The 23,892-nt window shown below is 39.2% G+C and overlaps 1 protein-coding gene across 7 annotated transcripts in view; it reads right to left on the bottom strand.

Moving 5' to 3' along the window:
* Nucleotides 1-14,521, bottom strand: part of Arb2a (ARB2 cotranscriptional regulator A) — a 475,504-nt gene extending 460,983 nt beyond the window's left edge. For 6 of the 7 annotated variants that reach the window (XM_085830928.1, XM_029468401.2, XM_085830931.1 and 3 more), the window contains exon 1: nucleotides 14,364-14,503. The gene's annotated coding sequence lies outside the window, so the exon portion shown is untranslated. Of the gene's footprint in view, nucleotides 1-14,363 lie in introns of all 7 variants that reach the window. The other variant, XM_085830930.1, reaches the window with a different exon arrangement.
* Nucleotides 14,522-23,892: the final 9,371 nt, after the last annotated feature.

Below are 23,892 nucleotides of genomic sequence, written 5' to 3' on the forward strand. Positions count from 1 at the left end.
TTACCTTTGTTTCTTACTCAGCCACTTTACGTGATATAATCTACAAGTCCTCACTGGACCCTTCCTCCTCTATTTCTTGTTTCAAGTGTTTGAATAATTTCAGATGATACTTTCAGACCACATGAAATCTAATCACACACAGAGGCACACACACAGGCACACATATAACAAACACACAGGCACATGCACACACACAACACAAATGCACACACAGGCACATGCACACAACACACATACACATGCATGCCTGAGCACACACACATGCATGCAAAAGCACACAAGACTACCCTACCCATTCATTAGTACTTTAGTATGCTTAGACTGATATAGCAAAACCCACAGTGTTTTAACGACAGTGAATTTCTCAAGTATTAGAATGTCCAACAAGATTGAGTCTATGCTGAGGGCTATCTTCCTTGCAAACAACTACATTCTTGCTGAAAAAGACTCTAGAGTCTCTTCACAATGACACTAACCCTGTAAAATCAGGATCCCACTCCTATTCTCTCAGTTAACCTTTTGCAAATATGCTCTTTGGGATTGGAAGTTCCACATATGGACTGGGTGGGAGGAGAAAACTAAATTCACACAATTCTGCCTGTGGCTTCCTCAAATCACATCCTTATCACATCCTAATCACAAAACACATTCATGTGATTCTAATACACCCAAAAGTCTTACCTTATTTCACAATCAATGTTAAAATGTAATGTCCAAAGATATAGCTAAAAACATCTAAATCAGATATGGGTGAGACATGAGGTATAATTTGCCCTTAAAAAAAAAAAATAGTTCCTCTGCATCAGTGAACATATGAGAGCCAATAAGTTATATACTTTACAAATACAGTGGTAGGAGTGTCCTTGTGGGAAACCTAATGATAGGACCCCTTTCGTTCTCCTGGGTTGCTTTGTCCAACCTTGATATGAGGGGATGTGTCTAGTCTTACTGTAACTTGATATGTCAGGTTGATATCCCTGAGAGGCCTGCCATTTTCTGAAGAGAAACAGAGAAATGGAAGTTGAAGAGAGGGGAGGTGGGAGGTAGGACTGAGAAGAGAGGAAGGAGGGGAAACTATGGTCAGAGTGTAAAATATGAAAGAAGAATAAATTAAATTTATTTTAAATCCAATGGTAGGGACTGGAATAGTTCAGTTGGTAGAGTGCTTGCCTGATAATCAAGAAACTCTGGGTAGGCCAGCATAAAACCAAGGGGTAGGAGCAGGAGGATCCGATGTTAAACTCATCCTCAGCTACACAGTGAGTTCAGTTTAAGGGTAGGCTGCACTACAGGAAACCTTGCCTCACAATAAAATAAAATTTATATATATATATATATATATATATTCCTGAGCTCCTAGCCAAGGCTACATAGCATGTTCCAGGACAGCTCTGGCTAGGTAACTGATCCCTGACAAGAAAAGAAGGAAGTATGGGAGAGAATGAGGGAGGGGGAGGGAGGGAGGGAAGGAGGGAGGGAGAACACCCACCTTGGTATGCTGCTGCCTTGCCACAGAAGGCAATCAGATCAATCAAGTATGGCTGAAAAACTCAAGTTATGGACCAAAATAATCATTATTTTTAAAGATTTATTTATTTATTATATGTAAGTACACTGTAGCTGCCTTCAGACACTCCAGAAGAGAGTGTCAGATCTCATTACGGATGGTTGTGAGCCGCCATGTGGTTACTGGGATTTGAACTCAGGACCTTTGGAAGAGCAGTCACTGCTCTTAACCACTGAGCCATCTCTCCAGCCCCAAAATAATCATTTTCTCTTTGTAATTTGAACGACAATTTGATTGCTAATATAGAAAGCTAAATAACATGATCAGAAGCTCAGTACTTCATTGACCTCAGACGCTAATGGAAGTTCCTGATCAATCCGCATGACTGTTCATTTCCCACACCATTTGCACACATGCACTACAAAGTCCATGGCTCTTATCTTCTACTTCAACTTCATCTCTCACTACAAATTTCCCCCAATGTCAACTGGCATAGAGGTAATCAAGTATCTATTCAGTATCTTTTAAATGATCCTTTCTGAGTTTCTTAAATTAGGCATCCTTTTTTCTTAAAAACCCAGTTAAATCATAAAGACTTTATACTTGCTATCACATCCTACACATGGCTTTGTTAAAATGTAAACTATTATAACAAAGTCCTGTCATGACTGCAGATGTCCAACCTAGCACATGAGATCCTCAAGTGTGTCATGCAGACCACCTTATGACTAAGGGCATCTACCTTTACTGACAGGAAAAACAGACCCCTTTCTGTTTTTATGGTTTGGGTTCCTCAACTTCAGCTCCTCTATGTCTTAAGCTTTATTTGAATCTAGTATGCTAGACGTATTACTATTTATCAGTCTCTCTGTGTATATATAAATGTATACAAATGTGTGTGCATAGGAACACATATTCTGGATCAAACATGGTGGTCAGAAGCTAATTCAGGGGAATCAATACTCACCTTCCACCATGAGCTCTGGGGCTCAGGTCATAAGCCTGCCCTGTTCTTCTCTTTTGAGACAAGCCCTAAGCCTGTTCAACTAATCCTTGCATGATATATCTCCTTTCTTTTCTATCTGAATCTCTTCAATCTGACTGATCTCATTCTTTTAATCCACACAAATTTCTAAATATGACCACTTAAGAAAAATCATCCCAATCAGACCTGCTAGGCCTGAACCATTCAGGAACATCATGGGACCAAAGCCATCCAGATGGCTAAAGGCCCTCAAAACACAATCAACAAAAGCCAGGGCAAAATGGGACCTTCCATGTACAACTATCCTACTATAGCAAGCACTGGATAACACAACCAAAGCACAAGAAAATGACCTTAAATCCAGTCTTATAAAGATGATAGAGGCTGTTAAAGAGGAAATGAATACATCCCTTAAAGAAATACAGGAAAATACAATCAAACAGGTAGACTTTAAAGGGGAAAAAAAATCCTTTAAAGATTTACAGGAAAATACAATTAAGCAGGTGAAGGAATTAAATAAAATATACAAGACCTGAAAGTAGAAATTGAAGCAATAAAGAAAACACAAACTGAGGGAATCCTGGAGATGGAAAGCCTAGAGAAGAGAATGCGAATAGCAGACATGACCATCACCAACAGGATGGATACAGGAGATGGAAGAGAGAATCTCAGGCATAGAAGTTGCAATAGAAAAAATGATACACCAGTCAAAGAAAATATTAAATCTAAAACATTCCTGGCACAAAACACCCAGGAAATCTGGGACACCATGAAAAGACCTATCCTAAGAATAACAGTAATAGAAGATGAAGAATTCCAGCTCCAAGGGCCAGAATCAATTTTCAAGCAAACTGTAGAAGAAACCTTTTCCAATCTAAAGAAAGAGATACCTATAAACATACAAGAAGCTTATAGAACACCAAGTAGACTTGACTAGAAAAGAAAATCCTCTCACCACACAATAATCAAAACACAAGTCTACAAAACAAAGAAAAAATATTAAAAGCAGCAAGGGAAAAAGGACAGATAAAATGCTGAGGTAGACCTATCAAAATTACACCCAACTTCTCAACAGAGACTCTAAAAGCTAGAAGGGCCTGGACTAAAAAAAAAAAAACCACAGATGCCAACCTAAACCACTATACCCAGCAAAACTTTCAAACACCATAGATGGAGAAAACAAGGTATTGCAAGACAAATGCAAATTCAAACAATAACTATTAATCCACAAATTCATTCATACAAAAAATACTTGAGGGAAAACTTCAATCCAAAGGATAACTATATCCAAGAAAACACAGGAAACAATTTCATGCCAGAAAAAAAGGTGGAGGAGGGATCTCTCTCTCTCTCTCTCTCTCTCTCTCTCTCTCTCTCTCTCTCTCTCCCCACCACCACCACCACCACCATCAAAATAACAGGAAAAAAACAATTGGCTAACAAAACAGGTGTGAAAACAGAATCCATTAATCTGCTGCATACAAGAAACACACCTCAGCAATAAATATAAATATTAGTTGCAGACTAAAAGGCGGAAAAAAATTTTCAAAGCAAGCAGACTCAAGAAGCAAGTCATCCTAACATCTAATAAAATTATATATTAGATAATACAATATGAATAAAACAGTAATAATATAAATATGTAATTATGAATGTATACAAAATATATAATATATATAATAAAATAAAAATAAGAATAAAATAAAATTTAAAAATTAACCAAAATTAATCAAAGAGACAGGAAGAACACTTCATACTCATCAAAGAAAAAGATTTACGGAGATGATATCTCAATTAACAAGGGCACCTACATTTATAAAAGAAACATTGCGGAAGCTTAAATTGCACATCGAAAACAACATAATAATGGGAGACTTCAACATCCCACTCTAACCAATTGACAGGTCATCCTGTCAGTTTAGACAAAAACTAACAGAGAAATAATAAAACAAACACACATTATGAATGAAATGGACCTAACAGACATCTATAGAATATTTCACCCAAACACAAAAGAATATCCTTTTTTTCTCACCACTTCATGGATCCTTCTCCAAAACTGACCACACAGTCAGTCACAAAACATATCTCAACAGACACAGAAAAACTGAAATAACACCTTGAATCTTATCACACCATCATGGATTAAAACTAAACTTCAACAACAACAGAAAAACCAGAAAGCATCTTGGAAATTGACAACTCTCTACTCCATGATCTCTGTCAGGGAAGGAATAAAAGACTTTCTAGAATTCAATGAAAATGAAAGCATAACATACCCAAATTTATGGGAAACAATAAAAGCAGCGTTAAGGGGAAATTTCATAGCACTAAGTGCCGCCATAAAGAAATTAGAGAGTTCTCAATACCAGCAATTTAAAAGTACACTTGAATGCTCTAGAAACAAAACAAAGAAAAAGAAGAAGCAAGCACACCAAAAACAAGGCAGAAAATAATCAAAATTGGGGTTAAACTCGATCAGTAAGAAACAAAAGAATACAAAGAATCAATGAAACCACAAACTGCTTCTTTGAAAAAATCAGTAAGATAGACAAACCCATAGCCAAACTAACCAAAAGAAAGAGACAGTATCCAAATAAACAAAAGCAGAAATGAAAGGGAGACAACAACAAACACTGAGGAAATTCAAAGAATCATTAGGTCTTTCTTCAAAAGCCTGTATTCAAAATTGGAAAATGTTAATGAAATGAACAATTTTCTAAACAGATGCTATTAAAGTTAAATCAAGATCAGTTAAACTATTTAAACAGCCCTATAACCCCTAAAGAAATAGAAGCAGTCATTAAAAGGCTCATGAGCAAACGGGAAAAAAAAGCCCAGGGACAGATGGCTTTAGGACAGAATTCTACCATGCTTTCAAACTAGAGCTAGTACAATACTCCTCAAACTATTTCACAAAATAGAAACAAAAGGAACACTGCCAAACTCATTCTATGAAGCCACAGTCACCCTGATACCTCAACCACACAAAGACTATAAACAAAGATAAAGAATTTTAGACTGATTTCTCTATTAACACTGATACAAAAATACTCAATAAAATACTCTCAAACCAAATCCAGGAACACATCAAAAACATAATCTATCATAAAATAGGCTTCATCACATGGATAAAGTGATGGTTCAATTTACAAAAATCCATCAATGTCATCCACAATATAAATAAACTAAATGAAAAATAATCATATGATCATCTCATTAGATCCTGAAAAAGTCTTCGACAAAATTCAACACCCCTTCATATCAAAAGTATTAGAGACGTCAAGGATAAAAGGCACATGTCTAAACATAATTGAAGCAATATACAGCAAGCCAATAGCCACCATCAAGCTAAATGGAGAAAAACTTAAATTAATTCCACTAAAATCAGAGATAAGACAAAGCTGCCCACTCTCTCCTCTTCAATATAGTATGTGAAGTTCTAGCCAGACCAATGAGACAACTAAAGGAGATCAAGTGGATACAAATTACAAAAGAAATCAAAATATCACTATTCGCAGATGATATGATAGTGTACATAAGTGATCCCAAAATTCCCATCAACAACAGCAAACCAAGAGCCAACATCAAAGTAAATGGAAAGAAACTTGAAGCAATCCCACTAAAATCAGGGGAAAGACAAGGTTGCCCACTCTCTCCTTATCTATTCAATATAGTACTCAAAGTTCTACCTAGAGCAATTAGACAACAAAAGACAAAGGGGATACAAATTGACAAAGAAATCAAGTATCACTATTTGCAAATGATAGTATAGTATATAAAAGCAACCCCCAGAATTCCACCAGAGAACTACTGCAGCTGATAAACAACTTCAGCAAAGTGGCTGGATATAAAATTAACTCAAACAAATCAGTAACCTTCCTTTATATAAATGAAAAACAGGCTGAGAAATAAATTAGGGAAACAACACCCTTCACAATAGACACAAATAATATGAAATACCCTGCTGTAACTAACCAAGCAAGTGAAAGATCACAGTCAGCTATTGGATGGATCACACGGCCCCCAATGGAGGAGCTAGAGAAATTACCCAAGGAGCTAAAGGGAACTGCAACCCTATAGGTGGAACAACAATATGAACTAACCAGTACCCCGGAGCTCTTGTCTCTAGCTGCATATGTATCAAAAGATGGCCTAGTCGGCCATCACTGCAAAGAGAGGCCCATTGGACTTGCAAACTTTATATGCCCCAGTACAGGGGAACCCCAGGGCCAAAAAGGGGGAGTGGGTGGGTAGGGGATTGGGGGGTGGGTATGGGGGACTTTTGGGATAGCATTGAAAATGTAAACGAGGAAAATACCTAATAAAAAATAAATTAAAAACTAAAATAATAATATGAAATACCCTGCTATAACTAACCAAGCAAGTGAAAGATCTATATGACAAGAACTTCAAGTCCATGAAGAAAAAAACTGAAGAAGATATCAGAAGATGGAAAGATCTATCTCCCAAGCTCATGGGTAACTAGGATTAACAGAGTGAAAATGGCCATCTTACCAAAAGCAATCTACAGATTCAATGCAATCCCCATCAAAATTCCAACACAATTTGAAAGAAAAACTCTCAATATCGTATGAGAAAATAAATCCAGGATAGCCAAAACAATCCTGAATAATAAAAGAACTTCTGGGGGAATCATTATCCCTGACCTCAAGCTGTACTACAGAGCAGTAGTGATAAAAACTGCATGGTATTGGTACAGAAACAGACACGTTGATCAATGGAATCGAATTGAAGACCCACAAATAAAACCACATGTCTATGGACACTTGGTTTTTGATAAAGAAGCCAAAACCATCCTATGGAAAAATAAAAGCATCTTCAACAAACAATGCTGGTCTAACTGGATGTCTACATGGGGAAGAATGAAAATAGATTGTATTTATCACCCTGCCCAAAATACAAGGTCAAGGACCTCAACATAAGACTGAATACACTAAATCTCATAGAAGGGAAAGTAGAAAATACCCTTGAATGCATTGGTACAGGAGGCAATTTCCTGAAAAGAACACCAATGATTCTAAGATCAATAACTGGTAAATGGGACTTTGTGTAACTGCAAAGGATGCTGTCAATAGGACAAAATGACACCCTACAGATTGGTAAGGGATTTTCACCAACCATACACAGGACAGAGGGCTAATATCCGAAATTTATATGGAACTCAAGAATTTAAATACCATCAACCCAAATAATCCAATTTAAAAATGGGGAACAGCACTAAACAGAATTCTCATCAGAGGAATCTTGAATGGCCAGGAAGCACCTAAATAAATGTTCAAAGTCTTTACTCATCAGGGAAATGCAAATCAAATCAACTCTGAGATTCCATCTTACACCAGTCAGAATGAACACTCCCCCATTACTGGTGGGACTGCAAACTTATACAACTTTGGAAATCATTTGGCAGTTTGTCAAAAAACTGGAAATAGTACTACCTCAAGACCCTATAGACCTCTCCTGGGCATATATCCAAAAGATGCTCCACAGACCCACTGTCCTAGTCAGGGTTTCTATTCCTGCACAAACATCATGACCAAGAAGCAACTGGGGAGGAAAGGGTTTATTCAGCTTACATTTCCACATTGCTGTTTATCACTGAAAGAAGTGAGGACTGGAATTCAAGCAGGTCAGGGAGCAGGAGTTGATGCAGAGGCCATGGAGGGATGTTCTTTACTGGCTTGCTTCTCCTGGCTTACTCAGCCTGCTCTCTTATAGAACTGAGACTACCAGCCCAGAGATGGTCCTACCCACAAGGGGGCTTTCCCCCTTGATCACTAATTGAGGAAATGCCTTACAGTTGGATCTCATGGAGGCATTTCCTCAACTAAAGCTCCTTTCTCTGTGATAACTCCAGCTGTATCAAGTTGACACAAAACTAGCCAGTACACCCACAAAGACATTTGTTCTTATTCATAGGCTTCTTTCATAATAGCCAGAAACTGGAAACAATCTACATTTCCCTCAACTGAAGAATGGATTAAAAAAATGTCATACATCTATACAATGGAATAATAATCACCTATTAAGGACAAAGACATAAATTTTGCAGGCAAATGGATGGATATGGAGAATATCATCCTGAGTGAGGTAACCCAGGCCCAAAGGGACATGTATGGTACGTACTCACTTATAAGTAGATATTAGCATAAAATACAGGATACCCATGCTACACTCCACAAACCCAAAGAAGCTAAACAAGAAGGCTTGAATCTCACTTAGAAGGGTGAATAAAATAGTCGTAAGAGGCAGATGGAAGGAGGGAACTGAGTGGGAGAGGGGAAGGGGAGGAAGAATGGGAGGGGGTTCTAAATCAGGTATGGGAAGGGATGGGAAGAGTGGCTAGATCTGCAACTGACTGAGATGTAGAGATAGGGGGGCATCTCCAGGAAGAGACAGAGACCTGGGATGGGGGAGGTGCCCAAGAATCAGTGAGGGTGTCCTTAGCTGTGTGGGGATATAGAACCTGTGGAAGCTACCTCCTGTAGCCAGGCACAAAATCCAGTGAAAGGATGGGAACACCAACCCACGCACAGAAATTTTGACCCAAGGTTTAATCCTATCTACAGGAGATGCATGGACAGGGCATGGAACAGAGACTGAGGGAGAGGCCAACCAATGACTGGCCCAGCTTTGGACCCATCCCATGTGCAAACACCAATCCCTGACACTATTAATGATATTCTGTTATGCTTTCAGACAGGAGTCTGGCATGGCTGTCCTCTGAGAGGCTCCATCCAAGAGCTGACTCAGACAGATGCAGACATCCACAGCCAAACATTAAATGGAGCTTGGGGACTCTTATGGAAGAGTAGGAGGAAGGATTAAGGGCACCTAAAGGGAAAGAAACTCCACAGGAAAACCAGCAGAGTCAACTAACTTGGACCCTTAAGGGTCTCAGAGACTGAGCCATCAATCAAACATACATGGGCTGGCCATGGGCCTCCTCACAAATATGCAGCAGATGTGCAGCTTGGTCTTCATGTGGATCCAGGACAAATGGAGAAGGAGCTATCCTAAAAGCTGTTGCCTGCATATGGGATATGTTGTTCTTCTGGCTGGGTTGCCTTTTCTGGTCTTAGCGGGAGAAGATACACCTACCCTCACAGAGACTTGATATGCCAGGGTGCAGGGAAACCAGGCAGGGGACCTCCACCATCTCAGAGGAGAAGAGGAGGGTGCATGTTATAAAAAAGTGTACATACAGTAAATGCTTGCTCTGCTGATCTGTCCTAACAGTAATATTTTCTCAGAAACAAAAATTATTACATACATTGCAAACCAAAGTGCATCCAAACACTGGGGGATAATGCTGTAGAGAAGGCAATGCAGTGCTGCCGTCTCTACCTCGCATGTAACTTAGCTGCAAAGCCTTGGGCAAGTCAGTCATCTGTCACCCCGTATCTAGCAAATTAATAAATTTCAGTTAGCCAAAAATGATAATGGAACTTATGGCATAATTTTCTTCATTCATTATTTAAACTACAGAAGAATGGTTGACTTAAATGAGCTTTATAACTGAGTTTGTAAGCATATGTCCAAAGTTACTCAGTTACTCTAACCTAGTGGATAGTCAGGCATCCTTCAGTAAGATACTTCCTTCTATTATAAACATTAAATATAAAAATATTTTAATGGCTAACATGGTAGTTCCTGCCTTTAATCCCATATTTTGAGAGGCAGAGGCAGGTGGATCTCTTGAGTTTGAGACCAGCCTGGTCTACATGACAAGTTCTAGACCAGCCAGAGTTACATAGTAAGAGCCATTATGGGGTAGAGTTGGGGGTGACGAGGGAGGTTGTATTCAATTAAATCTCTGTCATAGGAACTAAAATCATGTGGTACACATTCTCAAGGATTTACGCTTATTCTGCAGAACTACACACAGCTCACACCTTCCAACAACGGCTACTGAACCACAGAAACAGAAACATATTACCTGATATGGAGCAGGTCCCCTGGATTCTGAGGGCCCAGTGTTTTGCTTCAGAACCACATGCTGAGAAGTTATTAGGGATTTGCACTCTCTTGACCTCTCCCCCATACCATTCCAAGCTGTGAATCTATAGTGCTCATTACTTGCATGTTGGGTTGTCTCTGTGCTGTCAGTCATGGAGCTCACTGTCTATTATGATTACTGATCTCCTTTGTCACTGCCCATCTAGCCACAGACTGCTTTATTGCTGCCCAGCATATCTTTTCTCTTCATCAATTTCCTCTAGTGGCCTTCTCTTCTCAGCTAGCAAACAAAGGTGGTCCACTTCACAGGTACAGCCAGCCAATCAATATACCTTTTTCCTTTCAATTAAAGAAGAAAACAACAAAGCAAAACAGAGATCTTTGGTTTCTCTGACACAATGTGATACTGAAAGTTTTGTTCATTGTACAAAGGAGACTTTAGAGTTCTGTTTTGGTTTCTGTTTAATTTCTAAGTATGGGGTATAGATACCTAGCCTATAGGCATTTGAGGGCTTTTACTATTATAGAACTTTAAGATTAAAAAGCAAGAAAACACATGGTGTTTGCCATCTTAAAAGGCAACCCAATACTTAAAATATCACAAATAAATCTTTAAAAGTTTTACTGAAATCAGGTCTTAAATTAACAAGCTTGAGATATAGCTCGGTGCTATAGCACTTGTCCAGCATGCATAAGCCCCTGGTTCAATCCCCAGTACAACTCATAACCCAAAGAGCTGGGACTAGCTGTCACACCTGTAAGCCTATTTAATCTTATTATGTATGTGGATGTGGCAGAAGCATCATGAGTTTGAAGCCAGACTGGACTACAAAAACTATTTCAAAAACTCCAAAGTAGATATGTCAGTGACCAAAAAGCACAGTAAAAAGTATTTAACATTACTAATATTGTAGGACTGTGAACCAAAACCACAGCCCTACACAGTTATGACTATGGCAATTACCCTTTTTTTAAAGCTTTCATGAGCTGGGTGTGGGGACTCACGCCTTTAATCCCAGCACTCGGGAGGCAGAGGCAGGCAGATTTATTTCTGAGTTCAAGGCCAGCCTGGTCTACAAAGTGAGTTCCAGGACAGCCAGGGCTACACAGAGAAATCCTGTCTCGAAAAACCAAAATAAGTAAATAAATAAATAAATAAATAAAGGTTTCATGAAGATGTGGACAAAAATTTACAACACTGTATGGAAATTACAACCCTGTGTATGGCTGGTGGGAAAGAAAAATTGGTTAGTCATTGTGGTACACAGTATGACAATTCCTTAAAAAAATTAAACATGGAATCACATTAGTCAGCTTTCTGTTATTATAACAAACACTAAGGTCGTCAGCATATAAAGAGAAAAGGTTCACTATGGCCAACAATTTTAGAGGGTTCAGTATGTCTTTAGTTGGCCCTATTGCTTGTGTACTTGTGGAAGGAGCACACTATGGTAGGAGCAGAAAGGAGCACATGGCAAAGCAAATGGCTCACTTCTAGCCAAGAAGCAGAAACAAAGAGAGGAGGAAGGGGCTAAGGTCCCACTACTCTCCTCAAGGGCATGCCTTCAATGATGAAAACCTGTAAGCAAGACCTGATGGAAACCTCTGAGCAGAACCTGATTCTTCCCCATAGCACTTCTCTGAGGACGCAACGGTAAAAGATGAGCATTCAAGATGTAAACTATTCCAAATTTTCATTTAATCAGCTTCATTTAAGGATATATAATCAAAAGAAATGAAAGTAAGGTAAACAGATGTTTGTGCACACAGCAGTATCATTTACAGTAGTAACCAAAAAAGTAAACAATTCAAGCATCCACAGGTAAACAAATTCATAAAAACTGATACATTTACACAGTGATTATTATATTCAGCTTTTAAAGGAAGGACATTCTGACATATGCAATAACAGTTGAAACCTAGGGATATTGTCCTAAGTTAAATAAGCCAGTCACAAAAGAATGAATGCTGTATAAGTACACTCATATGATATGTCCACAATAGTCAGAGTCATAGACACAGAAAGAAGCTCCATTGTTGCCAGGGGCTAAAGAGAGTTACAGAGTTCATCCAGGAAAAACCAAAAAGTACTGAAGACAAACAGCAATGATAGCTATTCAACAACATAAACATCGTTTCCATTACTGAACTGAATACTTGAAATTGCTGTTGTTTTTCTTGTTGTTGTTGTTGTTGTTGTTGTCAGAGATCCTCCTGCCTATATTGCCCAAGTAAAATATTTTATTAGGTACATTTTACTATAATGATAAAGAAAATGAAAAGTAAGTTTGGTACAGAGGAGAGACATATTCACTAAATATTGACACTATTGGGCAAATCCAATCTAACAAAAACAAAGGGCAACATACATGACATTAACTGACTAAATGTTGCTCTTTATTGAACATGGAAGTACCTTTACATGTGTACTGACCCTAGATTCTCCTCCCAAAGCTACATTGGTGATCAATAAGTACAAACTATCATAAATGTAACAAGTCACTGAATATTCCTTCTCCACACTATTAAGCCCTATATCTTTATTACTCCAGTGATAACAAATGTGTTTCAACCTTAGAGCCTTTGTACTCATCTACACCATACCCCCCATAACTGTGGAGTCCAGTTTCTCACTTAATTTGGATCTGTACTCAACAGCCCCTTCTCTCCTCCACTTGCGTCGTTTTTTTCCCCACTAGCTTTCTCACTCCTGTTTATGCATCTGCATGAGGATTGATCTCCACCCACCACCAGTCCAGAACTTTCTGTATAGTTCACTACTATCTTCCCCGAACACAGCACATTACCAGACATACTGTTAGCAGCTAGTCAATACAATAGATGAATGACTAGATCAATGCTCTAAGCTTTATAAATTCTATTTTCCTCCTGGCCTGGATTCTGTTCTCCATGTACAAGTGCAGCTGTAGTCTCGGCCAAAAAGCCATTCCAGGCAGCCCTTCGGTTCTCATCCCTTTGACAGGTTAAGAGACCAGACTCCGAGTTTAAAAGTAGGAAAGCTTACAAAATGCACCATACCAGCACTGACAATGAAACCCGAATTTAGCCTGCTCTGACTTAGTCTGAGAATGAAAAGGGGTATCTGTCCCTCACAAGAAAGGAAAAAGAATAAGGAGAAACAGAATACTTTAGCAGTTCTTTAAGACAAAACCAACCATGAGCTTTGAGAGCACCACCACAATGGAGTTATTTCAAAACAAACAAAACAAGGCAGTAACTGGTCCAGACCACAGAACTTTTTCAATGCAGCTTTTTTGAGAATTTGGGGAGAATGGACAGTACGAACTGTCTTTTAAATATAGCCCAAACACTCTTAGGCAGAAGTTACTTGACTCCAAAGACATACACTTTGGGAAAATGAGAAGCACGTGATGTGGTCTACTTCTGAATGTAAGAAACTTACAGACGAATGTATACATCCTACTAACTACACATGATACAAGTTTTTGAGGGCATTTTATAAGTACACTTCAATGTTTGCTATGAATGCATGCCACAGCTTTGGTGGTTGACAATCTTAGCATGAAAACAAACAACTAAAAACAACTTCAACCAGACAACTGCAATACTGTAAGTGGAGGGTCTCTTCCTCTATCTAAGATATCCGGTGAAAACCAGAGCTTCAGGGACTCAGACTCAGGCTAGCCACCCCAGGTCACACGTGTTCCTCCTGCCTGCAGAGTGGACAAGGCAGGTGAGGCAGCCCTTTTGCAAGATCTTGCACATAGGTAAGAGAAGTGGCCCAGAGACGACGCGTGGCTTCTGACAGTCAGGATCCCGGTGCCAGCATCCCGCCCGAGTCCCAGCCAGGCCAGCCCCTCGGGGTCTCGCCCCTGCGGCGGCTGGCAGAGGTGGCCAGCGCAGTCCTACCTGAGCTCTGTCCCCAGCTGCAATGCTGAGAGGGTAGGTGCGAGGAGGCGTGGCCTTCCAGATCTCTGGGCGAACTCCCTTGCGCCCTGGCTCGGACTTTCTCTCTCAAGATCCGCGCCCCGACCAAGTTCGATTGCACTTCCGGGTCTGCAGGGAATTTAAACGTCATTACGCATGCGACGGCCGCGGCGCCAAGAACCCGGAAATGGGCGGAGCGAGCCTCTACATCTGTTCCTGAGACTTTGGGAGAGGGCAGTGTGTATGTGGTGTGCATTATTGTGGCGTGTCCGTGTCGTACCCTGCTATTCTAAACTATCCTAAAGCCTCGTTCTGAAAGAGGAATTTCAATATTCTCCGTGATGCTGGCTTTAAGCGAATTCCCCATGTCCATCCATGGTTCATGTAAATTCACCCCACCCTTGATATTCAAGTTAAGACTGGAGGCCTATGTTTGAAAAATCGTATTTAGCACAAAATTAAGGCAGGAAGTTAACCCTAATATCCTATTGAGAGCTAACTCAAATGAGAAGTATGTTGGTGTTCTGTTTATCCAAAAAAGGTCTAAAAGATTCTTCTCTTTAGGGTAGAATAGGGGTGAGCAATAGACACAAATGATTTTAATATTTTATATGGTATTCTGATGTTTTCTTTGTTTTTTAATCCTGAAAACATTTTTTTACCAATTAAGGTCAAAGCATTTACTAAAGACACGAAGCTATGACTGATACCTCAGGTAACTGTGAGGAAAGGCTGGTAGTTAGCAAACCTATATTTGTTATATTACCAGACAGGGAGTTCCAGAATTCTTGAAAGTATATTGTACCTCACTCCCATAATTTGTACCTCTTAACTCAACTGCTTCCTTCAGAACAAAGAGTGATACAATTTATTGGCAGTGTGCTCTTACCCACTAAAATGTGAACTGGATGAAAACTGATTTTATCTTGCCTTTTAAGTATCCTCAACCAGGACAAGATGCCTGTCACAAAATATACAATAGCCGGGCGTGGTGGCGCATGCCTTTAATCCCAGCACTCGGGAGGCAGAGGCAGGCGGATTTCTGAGTTCAAGGCCAGCCTGGTCTACGAAGTGAGTGCCAGGACAGCCAGGGCTACACAGAGAAACCCTGTCTCGAAAAAAAAAAAAAAATATATATATATATATATATATATATATATATATATATATATATATACAATAAACATTGTTTGAATAAATTAATATCTATTCATTGCACTATTTGGAGAAACTTAATGGGAAGTCATGAGGGCAGTAAGGATATATATGGATGGAGAAAAATATAACAGAATGTTCTTGAGGAAAAACATAACTTGCAGAAATAAGCCAAGAATGCCTGGGTGAAGCCCGTAACATTATAAACTTTAGGGTTTCATTTAAGGCTGCAGCTCAAGAGGCTTGTAGGGTAGAACTTACAACTGAAGAAAAGCATTATATACAGTAAGCAACTTGAATTTTGTGTTTCAAACAGGGTTGGTTTTTTTTATCATGAAAAGCAACATAACATTTTCATTTTGATAGAATGACCAAAAGAAACAAGCTCATTAAAAATAAACCTGAGGGGGCTCAAGGGAGAGTTCACATGTTAAGAGCACTCACTGTTCTTCCAAAGAACCTAGGCTGGGCTCAACAAATGCCTACAACTTCAGTTCCAGAGGATCCAATGCCCTCCGGCCTTTGGTGACCTGTATACACAAGTGGCTCACATAAGCTCACTCAGGCACACACAAATACATACAAAAATCAAGATGAACCTCCTATAAATGGATAATCCTTGTCTAACCATCAGGAGAAACATTGGACAAAATATGTAGCTACTGCTTCTTCAGTCAATGTCACAATGAAGCATACATTGAAACTATTTACAGTTTGAAATCAGGGATGGCAATTCCCCATAAGATCTTTTATTGTTGAGAATTGTTTTGGCTATCCTGAAGTTTTTGTTTGTCTATATGAAATTGAGAATTGCTCTTTCCATGTCTGTGAAGAATGGTGTTTAAATTGTGGTGAGAATTGCATTAAATCTGTAGATTGCTTTTGGTAAGATGGCCATTTTTACTATGTTCATCATACCAATCCATGAGTTTAGGAGATCTTCCCATCTTCTAAGTCTTCTTTGGTTGCTTTCTTAAGGAATTTGAAGTTCTTGTCATATAAATCTTTCACTTGCTTAGTAAAAGTTACACCACAATATTTTATACTATTTAAGGCTATTGTGTAGGGTGTTGTTTCCCAAATTTCTTATAAGCATGGTTAATATTTGTATAAAGGAAAGCTACTGATACTTTTGAGTTAATTTTATATCCTTCCATCTTGTTAAAGTTGTTTGTCAGTTTGAGGAGGTCTCTGGTGGAATTTTGGGGGTTGCTTATGAATGCTATCAGATCATCTCCAAGTAATGATACTTTGACTTCTTCCTTTCCAATTTGTATCCCATTTATCTCCTCCTGTTGTCTAATTGCCCTAGCTAGAACTTCAAACACTATATTGAATAGATAGGGAAAGAGTGGGCAATGTTGTCTTGCCCCCTGATTTTAGTAGGATTGCTTCTAGTTTCTCTCTATTTATTTAGTAATTTTTCTCACATTTTTATTAGGTATTTCCTTTATTTACATTTCAAATATTATCCCCTTTGCTAGTTTCCCCACTGAAAACACCCTACACCTTACCTCCTACTGCAGCTTTCCAACCCATCCACTCCCATTCCTGGCCCTGGCATTCCCCTAAATTGGGGCATAAAACCTTCACAGGACCTAGGGCCTTCCTCCCATTGATGACCTACTAGACCATTTTTGTTTCACCTATAGGGTTGCAGACCACTTCAGGTCCTTGGGTACTTTCTCTAGCTCCTCCATTGGGAGCCCTGTGTTCCATCCAATAGATAACTATGAGCATCCACTTCTGTGTTTGCCAGGCACTGACTAGCTTCACACAAGACAACAATATCAGGGTCCTTTCAGCAAAATCTTCCTGGCATATGCAATAGTGTCTGCATTTGGTGGTTGATTATGGGATGGATCCCCAGATGGAGTACTCTCTGGATGGTCCAACCTTTCATCTTAGCTCCAAACTTTGTCTCTGTAACTCCTTCCATGGGTATTTTGTTCCCTATTCTAAGGAGGAATGAAGTATCCACACTTTGGTCTTCCTTCTTCTTGATTTTCTTGTGTTTTGCAAATTGTATCTTGGATATTCTAAGTTTCTGAACTAATATTCGCTTATCAGTGAGTGCATATCAAGTGACTTCTTTTGTGATTGGGTTACCTCACTCAGAATGATATCCTACAGATACATCCATTTGCCTAAGAATTTCATAAATCATTGTTTTTAATTGCTGAGTAGTAATCCACTGTGTAAATATACCAAAATTTCTGTATCCATTCCTGTGCTGAGGGACATCTGGGCTCTTTCCAGGTTCTGGCTACTATAAATAAGGCTGCTATGAACATAGTGGAGCATGTGTCCTTCTTACCGGTTGGGACATCTTGTGGATATATGCCCAGGAGAGGTATTGCGGGATCCTCCGGTAGTACTATGTCCAATTTTCTGAGGAACCGCCAGACTGATTTGCCAAGTGGTTGTACCAGCTTGCAATCCCACCAACAATGGAGAAGTGTCCCTCTTTCTCCACATCCTCACCAGCATCTGCTGTCACCAGAATTTTTGATCTTAGCCATTCTGACTGGTGTGAGATGGAATCTCAGGGTAGTTTTGATTTGCATTTCCCTGATGATTAAGGATGTTGACCATTTTTTCAGATGCTTCTCAGCCCTTCGGTATTCCTCAGTTGAGAATTCTTTGTTTAGCTCTGTACCCCATTTTTAATAGGGTTATTTGATTTTCTGGAGTACATCTTCTTGAGTTCTTTATATAAATTGGGTATTAGTCCCCTATCTGATTTAGTATTGGTAAAGATCCTTTCCCAATCTGTTGGTGGTCTTTCTGTCTTATTGACAGTGTCTTTTGCCTTACAGAAGCTTCGCAATTTTATGAGGTCTCATTTGTCAATTCTCATTCTTACAGCACAAGCCATTGCTATTCTGTTCAGGAATTTTTGCCCTGTACAAATATCTTTGAAGCTTTTGCCCACTTTCTCCTCTATAACTTTCAGTGTCTCTGGTTTTATGTGGAGTTCCTTGATCTATGGAGACTTGACCTTAGTACAAGGAAATAAGAATGGATCAATTCTCACTCTTCTACGTGATAACCGCCAGTTGTGCTAGCACCATTTGTTGAAAATAATGTCTTTTTTCCACTGTATGATTTTAGCTCCTTTGTTAAAGATCAAGTGACCATACATGTGTGGGTTCATTTCTGGGTCTTCAATTCTATTCCATTGATCTACCTGTCTATTGCTATATCAGTACCATGCAGTTTTTATCACAATTGCTCTGTAGTACAGCTTTAGACCTGGCATGATGATTCCACCAGAGGTTATTTTATAATTGAGAAGAGTTTTTGCTATCCTATGTTTTTTGTTATTCCAGATGAATCTGCCGATTGCCCTTTCTAATTCCTTGAAGAATTGAGTTGGAAATTTGATAGGAATTTCATTGAATCTGTAGGTTGCTTTTGGCAGGATAGCCATTTTTACTATATTGATCCTGCCAATCCATGAGCATGGGAGATCATTCCATCTTCTGAGATCTTCTTTGATTTCTTTCTTCAGAAACTTGAAGGTCTTATCATACATATCGTTCACTTCCTTAGAGTCACACCAAGGTATTTTATATAATTTGTGACTATTATAAAGGGTGTAGTTTCCCTAATTTCTTTCTCACCCTGTTTATCCTTTGTGTAGAGAAAGGTCACAGATTTGTTTCAGTTAATTTTATATCCTGCTACTTTCCTGAAGGTGTTTATCCATTTAGGAGTACTCTGGTGGAATTGTTAGGGTCACTTATATATACTGTCATATCATCTTCAAATAGTGATATTTTGACTTCTTCCTTTCCAATATGTATTCTTTTCATCTCCTTTCATTCTCTAATTGCTCTGGCTAGGTCTTCAAGTACTATATTGAATAGGTAGGGAGAGAGTGGGCAGCCTTTTCTAGTCCCTGATTTTAGTGGGATTCTTCCAGTATCTCACCATTTAGTTTGATGTTGGCTACTGGTTCCCTGTAGATTGCTATTATTATGTTTATGTATGGGCCTCAAATTCCTGATCTTTCCAAGACTTTTATCATGAATGGGTGTTAGATTTTGTCAAATGCTTTCTCAGCACCTAAAGAGATGGTCATGTGGTTTTTGTCTTTGAGTTTGTTTATATACTGGATTATGTTGATGGATTTCCATATATTCAACCATCTTTGCATGCCTGGGATGAAGCCTACTTGGTCATGGTGGATGATCATTTTGATGTGTTCTTGGATTCAGTTTGCGAGGATTTTATTGAGTATTTTTGCATCGATATTCATAAGGGAAATTGGTCTGAAATTCTCTTTGTTGGATCTTTGCGTGGTATCAGAGTAAATGTGGCTTCATAGGATGAATTGGGTAGAGTACCTTCTGTTTCTATTTTGTGGAATAGTTTGAGGAGAGTTGGAATTAGATCTTCTTTGAAGGTCTGATAGAACTCTGCACTAAACCCATCTGGTCCTGGGCATTTTTTGGTTGGGAAGGTATTGATGAGTGCTTCTATTTCTTTAGAACATATGGGACTGTTTAGATTGTTAACTGGATCCTGATTTAACTTTGGTACCTGGTATCTGTCTAGAAAATTGTCCATATCATCCAGGTTTTCTACTTTGTTGATTACAGGCTTTTGTAGTAGAACCAGGTGATTATTTTAATTTCCTCAGATTTTGTTGTTATGTCTCCCTTTTCATTTCTGATTTTGGTAATTAGGATAATGTCCCTGTGTCCTCCAGTTAGTCTGGCTAAGGGTTTATCTATCTTGTTGATTTTCTCAAAGAACAGCTCATGGTTTGGTTGATTCTTTGAATAGTTCTTCTTGTTTCCACTTGGTTGATTTCAGCCATGAGGTTGATTATTTCCTGCAATCTACTCCCCTTGGGTGAATTTGGTTCCTTTTGTTCTAGACCTTTTAGGTGTGTTGTCAAGCTGCTAGTGTATGCTCTCTCCAGTTTCTTTTTGGTGGCACTCAGAGCTATGAGTTTTCCTCTTAGGAATGCTTTCATTGAGTCCTATATGTTTGGGTATGTTGTGGCTTCATTTTTATTAAACTCTAAAGTCTTTAATCTTTTCCTTTTTTCTTCCTTGACCAAGTTATCATTGAGTAGATTGTTGTTCAGCTTCCATGTGTATATGGGCTTTATATTATTTATGTTGTTATTGAAGATCAGCCTTAGTCCGTGGCAATATGATAGAATGCATGAGATAATTTCAATATTTTTGTATATGTTGAGGCCTGTTTTGTTACCTATAGTCAGTTTTGGAGAAGGTACCATGACATGGTGAGAGGAAGTTATATCCTTTTGTTTTAGGATAAAATGTTCTATAGATATCTTTTAAATCCATTTGTTTCATAACTTCTGTTAGTTTCAATGTGTCTCTTTTTAGTTACTGTTTCCAGGATCTGTCCATTGATGAGAGTGGGGTGTTGAAGTCTCCCAGTATTATTGTATGAGGTGCAATGCGTGGTTTGAGCTTTACTAGAGTTTCCTTATAGAATGTGGATACCCTTGCATTTGGAGCATAGATATTCAAAATTTAGAGTTCTTCTTGGAAGATTTTACCTTTGATGAGTATGAAGTGCCCTTCCTTGTCTTTTTTCATAACTTTGTGTTGGAAGTCGATTTTGTTCAATATTAGAATGGCTACTCCAGCTTGTTTCTTCAGACCATTTGCTTGGAAATTTTTTTTCCAGCCTTTTACTCTGAGATAGTGTCTGTCTTGTAAGCAGCAAAATGTTAGGTCCTGTTTATGTAGCCAGTCTGTTAGTCTGTGTCTTTATTGGTGAATTGAGTCCATTGATATTAAGAGATATTAAGGGAAAGTAATTGTTGCTTCCTGTAATTATTGTTGTTAGAGTTGGGATTCTGTTCTTGTGGCTATCTTCTTTTAGGTTTGTTGAAGGATTACTTTCTTGCTTTTTCTGCATCATAATTTCCGTTCTTGTTTGGGAGTTTTCCCTTTATTATCTTTTGAAGGGCTGGATTCATGGAAAGATATTGTGTGAATTTGGTTTTGTCATGGAATACTTTGATTTCTCCATCTATGGTAATTGAGAGTTATGCTGGGTATAGTAGCCTGGGCTGGCATTTGTGTTCTCTTGGGGTCTATATCTCAACTGTCCAGGATCTTCTTGCTTTCATAGTCTCTAGGGTGAAGTCAGGTGTAATTCTGATAGGTCTGCCTTTATATGTTACTTGATCTGTTTCCCTTACTGCTTTTAATATTCTCTCTTTGTTTTGTGCATTTGATATTTTGATTATTATGTGACCGGAGGAATTTCTTTTCTGGTCCAAACTATTTGGAGTTCTGTAGGTTTCTTCTATGTTCATGGGCATCTCTTTCTTTAGGTTGGGGAAATTTTCTTCTATAATTATGTTGAAGATATTTACTGGCCCTTTAAGTTGGAAATTTTCCTTGTCATCTATACCTATCCTTAGGTTTGGTCTTCTCATTGTGTCCTGGATTTCCTGGATGTTTTGTGTTAGGATCTTTTTGCATTTTGCATTTTCTTTGATTATTGTGTCAATGTTGTCTATGGAATCTTCTGCACCTGAGATTCTCTCTTCCATCTCTTGTAGTCTGTTGCTGTTGCTCGCATCTATGGTTCCTGATATCTTTCCTAGGATTTCTATCTCCAGAGTTGTCTCCCTTTGGGTTTTCCTGTTTCTACTTCCATTTTTAGATCTTGGATGGTTTTGTTCAATTCCATCACCTATTTGGTTGTCTTTTCCTGTAATTCTTTAAGAGATTTTTGTGTTTCCTACTTAAGGACTTCTACTTGTTTAGCAGTGTTTTCCTGTAATTCTTTGAGGAATTTTTCTGCTTCTTCTTTAAGGTCTTCTACCTGTTTTGCAGTGTTCTTCTGTATTTCTTTAAGTGAGTTATTAATGCCCTTCTAAAATCCTCTACCAGCATCATGAGATATGATTTTAAATTCGAATCTTGCTTTTCGCGTGTGTTGGGGTATGCAGGACTCGCTGTTTGGGGCGTACTGGATTCTGATAATGCTGAGTTGTCTTGGTTTCTGTTAGTAAGATTCTTAAGTTTTCCTTTCGCCATCTGGTAATCTCTGGTGATAGATGTTATAGCTGTCTCTGGCTGGGGATTGTTCCTCCTGTGTTTCTGTTAGCCTCTGTCAGCACTCCTGGGAGTCCAACTCTCTCCTGAGACCCAGTGGTCAGAGCACTCTCTGCAGGCAAGCTCTCCTCTTGCAGGGAAGGTGCACAGAGATCTGATACTCAGATGTACTTCTTGGCTGAAGATGAAGGCCCAAAGGGACCCTGTCCACGAAGCTCTGTTCCTTCTGTGGCCCACATGCTTACCTGTGTGGACTGGTCTCTTAGAGACCTGGGATACGAGATGGTGCTCTTACCTGAGTCCCAGGGTCAGAGCCCTCCCTGGAGGCCTACTTTCCTATGGAGGGGAAGGTGCCCAGAGGTCTGGGTCTCAGCTCTGCCTACTGGCTGAGGATGAAGGCCCAAATGGACCCTGTCCAAGAAGCTCTGTTGCTTCTGCTGCCCATGAGCTCTCCTTCGTGGACTTGTCTCTGAGAGACCAAGGATACAAGATGGTGATCTCACCTGAGTCCCCGGGTCAGAGACCTCTCTGGAGGCTGACTTTCCTCAGTGGTCCCAAGATCCTAGGTGTCCACTAGGCACCTTGGGACTGTCTTCCGAGTTTGTGCCCAAAGTGGCACAGGGCTTGGAAACTGTCTTATGGGAGGATGTTTTGCTGAAGGAGACACATGAGAGGATGTTTTGCTGAGAATAGACACATGGCGTTTTTCTGGAAGTTGCCTGGTGAGAGGGTATGTGATATTTTGCTGAAGCAGATGCTTGAGAGGCCCACATGATGTTAGGAAAAGTATAACTATAACACAAGAAACAGTGGATGCCACTCTTGCATTGGTTCACCTTGCTTTCTTCTCTGATTTTTGCTTGTGACTTCATAGACAAAAACATATCAAAGACCTTCTGCTGGTATTATGACAAATGGTGTACCCTAAAGGTTTGTACTGAACTGAGACACTGATGCTAATTCATGTTTGGTGTTTGCTGAGTGGACTGGACTGCTGCTTCTGATTCATACTTAGTGTTTTGGACTAGACAGCTGATATTCTGACAATGAAGATTGGAATTGCTCCAAAGAAATATTTCTAAACATATCCACAACCCCCAATTCCTATTAACCTTTCTTTCCCCCTACTTCTGGTGGGGAGTGAACTAGATGGGAGGTTGAAGGATTAAACAATCATAATTAAAGGAGGGTTTGAAAAAGCTAAGCCTAAATATGTTTAAGATTATAATATAATCACAGCATTTCTCTCTTCTATTTCCTCCCTCCAAATCCTCCAGTATACCTTTCCCCACTCT

The sequence above is a fragment of the Mus caroli genome, unplaced genomic scaffold (assembly GCF_978045245.1).
Source record: "Mus caroli unplaced genomic scaffold, Mus_caroli_1 scaffold_15, whole genome shotgun sequence".
Taxonomy (NCBI): Eukaryota; Metazoa; Chordata; class Mammalia; order Rodentia; family Muridae; genus Mus; species Mus caroli.